Below are 6,421 nucleotides of genomic sequence, written 5' to 3'. Positions count from 1 at the left end.
TAAAGGAAGTTACCTAGTGCTCCAAAGACTTGAGAATAAGAGCAAATTCAGCATATATACCAGAAAGAGTCTAGAACTTTCCATGACTGAAACCTAACTCTGTATGAAACATACCACCCAAGGTTATAGTAGCATGTCTGTCTAAGAAGCCTCAGTAGAAACATCAATGTAAAGATTATTCTGAGTAACTAAAGCATTCAGGTACTTGTAAATAGACGTGAAAATAAGAAGTTTTCCTTAACATGAGTCTGTTAAGAATGAACAGTCCACAAACTTTTTAATCAGTGTGTAAATATTTAATTTGTTTGGAAGAGCTATTTTTCTTAATTCCTTTGTCAACTTTGAATAAAAGTTTCCCTTAACTGAGATCTACTCTTAAAATTTCATCAACAACTACAACTACTTTGCTGTCTACAGTCTAAAAAAAATAAAATAAAATGATAACTGCTTTCATCTCTTTACAAAACATAGCAGAGGAATACAAGACTAGTGTCAAACGCACACTGAGGTATTCCTATTCCAAGCTGCAAGATCTTAGGTAAATGGCATCCTCAAGTCTGAGGTGCCTCATCTATAAAACAATGATAAAAATATGAAGATTACATGAAACAATTATTATAAAGGTTCTAACACTCAGATGGGTTGCAGAGACATGTATTCCCCACTCCTCATAATTCATTAGAGCTAATGACCACCCTGGCTTCTCCTCCCAGACTTCAAGAACCCCTCTCTAGAAGAGGAAGGAAGACTTACACAACTGGCTGATTGGCAAGTTTAGAGAGAAGGAAGGCCCACCTGTGGTAGGATCTGCTTACCTGAACGTACACTAACATTCTGATCTGCTTGTGTCTGTGCAGTAAGGAACCCACCCCAACCAGGCCTGGTAAATAAGCCCATCTGATTTAAGAGTAGAGTATGGGCAAGTCCACTCTGCCATGAACCCAAGGCCACATTCTTTACTCCTGCCATTATCAAGAGTAACATTGAAATTTTAGTTCTTTACCTGTATAATTTTTGTTTGAATTTATTACTTGGTTCTTGTAGCTGGCCAGTTAGCTCAGTTGGTTAGAGCATGGTGCTGATACTTGGTTCTGAGTTCAGATACATGGGAAAGAATGTTCTTTACTGTGCTCATACAACCCAAATAATAGGCACATAATACTCACTGCTATTACACCATCATCACCAAAACCCTCCTACCTGAGCTTCACCAATTTATATCCTGGTGCCTTCTTGACATCTTCATGTGAGTAGCTAATAAGCATTTCAACTCAACATATCCCAAATCCAACTCCTGATAACTACTTCCACTCCACACAGAAAAGGTCCTGTTCTTCCCATATCCTTCCTCATCTCAGAAACAGCAACTCCTTCTTTCTGGCTGATCAAGCCAAAAAATATTTGCATCATCCTTGATCCCTCTCTTTCTCTTCCAATCCACAGTCCATCTGTCAGCCAAGTTGTGTTGGCTCCATTTCACATTTTCAGCATCTACTCAATTCAAATACCATATCTCCCGGTACCACCCTCATCCAAGGCACCCCTATTTCTTGCCAGGAATTATTTCAACAGCCTCCTTAGGGGCCTCCATGCTTCTGCTCTGGCCCTCCCACATATCAACACACCGCCAGAGTAATTCTTTTCAAGTTCAAGTCAGAAAATGTCTCCTCCTTCTCAAAACCCACCAATGTCTCGCACCTCACTCAGGGTAGAAGCCAATATCTTCACAATGGCCTACGAGGCCCAATACGGTCCACATCCCCCACTGCCTGCCATATGCACTCCACTTAACTCTCCAACCTTACTACCTATTTCTTCCCCTCCTCCCTCAGAGCCTTTGCATTTGCTGTACCCTCCCCCTAGAACACTTGCTCCCAGTCATCCGTGGGTCTTTGTCTAAATGGCACCTCCCAGTAAAACCTTTCCCGATGACCCCATTTGAAACAGCACCCTTGCTCACACCCACCCTGCTCCCCCAACCCCTCGACTCTGTCATTTTTCTTCTTAGAACTCATCACCATCTGATATTTACGTTTTCTGTTTGTTCATTGTCTGTCTCCACTCGCTAGCATTAAAAGTTCCTGGAGGACAAAGACTTTGTTTCCCCAGAATGAGAACACTGTCTGATACACAGTCAACAACACCCAAATATTGGTTAAACAAACAAATGAAAAAAAAAATGAAAAAAAACAAAAAACAAATAAATGAAGGAGATGGAGGCACATGATACAAATGTCTTTCTTCCTTGCCTGTGGCCTCTAGAAGGCTTGATAATAATAGATACCTTGAATAAACAAACCCCAAAATTCCAAAATTGCGAATTTCTCCATCTAAGGTAAATTCGTGAAGTTAGCTCAAGTTATAGCACAGAGAGAACATTTTTGTGGGAAGTTTCACTACAAAGCCCCAACGTCATGTGGCAGTCTTGCATGGGTACCAAGTTGGTTTGCAGGTACCATAATTAGGTCACTGGGGGTGGGAATGCTCAGCAATGATAAAGGAATCTGTATGTCTTCTCAAGTTAGTCTTCCTGTCGCTTCCACAGCTGTGCCTTCCCTCTTCCTTCTTCAGGATCAAAAGTCAGACTCTCAGCCATTCAACAGCATCTTTACTTCAGTAAATTCCTGAAATGCCCTGAAATGGGCAGTCATTTTGTCTTCTTCATGTACCCCTCTTTAAAATTTGTGATTCTTCAAACACACCTACAAAATTGCCCTTCCCTTTGTGTCAGAAGAACCCCTTGCAAATTATAGAGTGTTTTCTAATAATATGCAATCTTGTTACCCCCAAAACAAAACAAAACAAAACAAAACCATTCCAGCAAGGTCTGCAAATTTCATTTTTAAAATCTTATTAAGTGGGCGCCTGGGTGGCTCAGTTGGTTAAGTGACTGCCTTCGACTCAGGTCATGATCCTGGAGTCCCGGGATCGAGTCCCACATGGGGTTCCCTGCTCAGCAGGGAGTCTGCTTCTCCCTCTGACCCTCCCCCCTCTCATGTTCTCTCTATCTCATTCTCTCTCTCAAATAAATAAATAAAATCTTTAAAAAAATAAATAAAAAATAAAATCTTATTAAGTATTCTAAAATGAGCAACTACAGAGAAGAAAGAAGAAAAGGGTGTATTACCCTCTCGGGCCCCTTATCTCTTCTGACTGTTGGCATAAGAACGCACTGCTGACTGTGTTTTGTAGGAACTCCCCATCATAAGAAAATGGTGCTTTTGTCTCGAATCTCTTGCCCCAGAAATAATCCTGATTCCTCCATCCACCACAGTGGTTTGTCAAAACATAATACTGAGAAGGAACTGAAGGATCAAAATTCAAAGGGGGTCCTAACTATTTAAGCCACAGGGAACAATGTGGGTCCCTGCAAATGGTACCTATCAAATGTAAATGAACTGCTGCATATGAAGCAGCCCGAGTACCAAGAATCTTGAGCACCAAGGAGCCTATATGTACCAACATCTGGCTTCTAGGACTTATACCGTATCATTGGCTGAATTATTTACCTTTAAAATCACTTTCTACAAAACACTAACATTAGAAGTGGCAAATCATAAACTAACCATTCATTCAACAAATGTTTATTGAGCACCTACTATGCTCCAGGTACTCTCCTAGGTAGTGAGGATAGAGAAACCACAGAACAAACGAATTCCTGCCCTCATGGAGTTTACATTCTAGTTGCCCTTCAAAAAGAAAAGTTATTTCCAAAGCAAGATTCGTTGCCAGTGTGGAACCCACTTTGTATAGTAGAAAAAACACTAAGTTTGGAATCCAGAGGTCAGGGTTCAAGTCTGGACAATGCCAACTGGTTGCCTTGCATCCTTGAGGAAGTTCCTTCATTAACTTTCCAGATCTTTAGTTTTGTGTATTATACCAGGATACAAAGGATGAAGGAAAGCACCTAGCAAATCACCTGTCATATGGAAGGTGCTGAATATTTCTAAAGAATAGTGATAATAATTGGTATGACTCTCTAACCCAGAACTGGAAAATTATGGCCTCAGGCTAAAACCAACTGGCCATCTGTTTTTGTAAACAAAGTTGTATCAAGACAGACATTTGTATATAATCTATGGCTGCTTTCATGCTCCAACAGCAGATTCGAGCAGTTGTTACAGGCTGTTGACCGCAAAGCATCATACTTTTGCTCTCTGACCCTTTAGAGAAAAAACTTGCCAACGTAATCCTGGCGTTATGCCAAATGATCCAAGAACAGGGACCAACAGCATCACCCAGCAGTGGGTTTGAAAAGCAAAATCTGAGGCCCCACTCCAGACAGGAGTCAATCCACTTTTAGCAAGATCCCCAAGTGTGAATCCTTTGACATGGAAGGCTGGGAAACAGGGCCATAGAGTGTGGCCATGACAGATGCTTTTTTTTTTTTTTTTTTTTTTTTTTTTTGGGTAGCACTAGATTTATTGAACTGTGCCTTACTACAGGCGCTGGGGCTCACCCATGGTGCTCTTGACGTATAAAGCCCAGACATTCTGCCAATTGTTCTTGAGCAAGGACACCAGGAATTTGACCGCTAAGTGGATGTTGTACACAAGCTCGTCATCTGTCTTCACATGGCCAACAGCCACTGCCAGACACAGCACCTTCTTCATCTGGAATTTGATGGTGGACTTCACTTCATCCACTTTGGCCACCATGTTCTCATTGTGGGTCAGCAAGGAAGGGAACTTGCCAGCCTTATTCAGGCCTGGGCCCAGGATTCGTGGGATCTGCTTGATCAGAGATTCTGAAGCCAAAAAGGCATCATAGTTCTTGACCAGCTTCTTGACTAATTTCTTATTCTTGTTGAGTTTCTTCAGCACCTCAATGTCCATGTCGGGAATATCCACTGCCTCGGCCTCATCACAGTGCTGCTGATCCCCCAAAACACACACAGAGAACTTGGGGTGGGGAGTGGATTTAAGCCTGACGGTGCCCTAGAAGCGTTTGTCCTTCTGAGGGTCATAGTTCTTCAGGCTGATCTGCAGCTCCACCATTTCCAAAAACTTCCAGGGCTTGCACTGGTTCCCGTGCAGGACTTCCCACAGCACATTGTACAGGGTGTCATGGGAGACTTTGCTGCTAATGGTTCTTTGCGCCGCAGTAACCAGAAAAGAGACAGATGCATTCTTGCCCTAAAATGATTGGGTCAATATCAACCTTCCCCTTCCTACCATTCTAGCCAATAGCTGGATTCAGAACAATGATTTTATACCTTAGTGAACATCAGAATCACATATACAGCTTGTTGGAAATAGAAACTCCTTAGGCTTCCCTCTAGTGATTCTGATTTAATGAGTCTGAGGTGGGGTCAAACAATCCAAATTTTTTAAACTAATACCCCCTGAAGATATTCAGATGTAAGTGATCCCGGAACATCACTTGGGAAACACTTAAGAGTATGCTTTTATATCGTGTAGAGTTGGGCCAAAAATCAAAAGCTTCATTCATGCCCATTGTTACTAACATTTTTCTTGTATTTTTTTAAAGATTTTATTTATATATTTGACAGAGAGAGAGAGAGCACAAGCAGGGGGAGTGGAAGAGGGAGAGGGAGAAGCAGACTCTCCACTGATCAGGGAGCCCACTGTGGGGCACAATCCCAAGACCCTGGGATCACAACCTAAACCAAAGGCAGACACTTAACCAACTGAGCCACCCAGGCACCCCATCATTTTTCTTTTAAATACTGAAAACAGCACCAGAACATTGGTCAGCAGTAGTTTATTGCAAAGTAATGACTCCATGGCTGTCCAGGGGTTAAATGCCTTACCTCTCAGCTACTACTTCACCACCATTATTGTTTTCAGTGACAAGAATCCATTTTCATATGTTCATGACCTTATTCAAGGAACTTTACTGAACACCAGAGGTTTGTAAGGCATCATTCTAGGTAGATTGGGAGTCCAACACTGAGGGACCCACATAACATTCACTCCTAGCACAAATATCCATCCAGGGCCCGCTCCATAGCGAGGTCCTGCTCTAGGTCAGGGGTTGGCAGAGGTTTTCTCTAAAGAACCATATAGGAAATATTTGAGGCTTTGTGGGCCACGTATTTTTACTTCAGGGGTTTTTTTTACCCCTTTTTTAACACTTTAAAATGTAAAAATCATTCTTGCTTCTCCTGCAATACAAAAACTAGCTATGGGCCAGATTTGGCCTGTGGGTTGTATCTTGTACATCCCTGCTCCAGGTGATGGAGCTACAGTAGTGAATAAAACAGACAGGAGACCCTGCCCTCTAGGAGACCATCCTCTAGCAAAAGGATACATATGATCAACAAATTAATGGATTAAAATGTAGATAGGAAGTCAGTTCAGTAGAAAAATAATAAGTAGGGACGCCCGGGTGGCTCAATCAGTTAAGCGGCTGCCTTCGGCCCAGGTCATGATCCCAGGGTCCTGGGATCAAGTCCCAC

General features: G+C 42.1%; 1 pseudogene; it reads right to left on the bottom strand.

Moving 5' to 3' along the window:
- Nucleotides 1–4,439: 4,439 nt before the first annotated feature.
- Nucleotides 4,440–5,457, bottom strand: LOC118005484 (annotated as a pseudogene).
- Nucleotides 5,458–6,421: the final 964 nt, after the last annotated feature.

Source organism: Mirounga leonina, unplaced genomic scaffold (assembly GCF_011800145.1).
Source record: "Mirounga leonina isolate KUSES-001 unplaced genomic scaffold, KU_Mleo_1.0 Mir_94, whole genome shotgun sequence".
Classification (NCBI taxonomy): domain Eukaryota; kingdom Metazoa; phylum Chordata; class Mammalia; order Carnivora; family Phocidae; genus Mirounga; species Mirounga leonina.
Note: the sequence above shows the minus strand (reverse complement) of the source record. Positions and strands in the feature narration are given on the sequence as shown.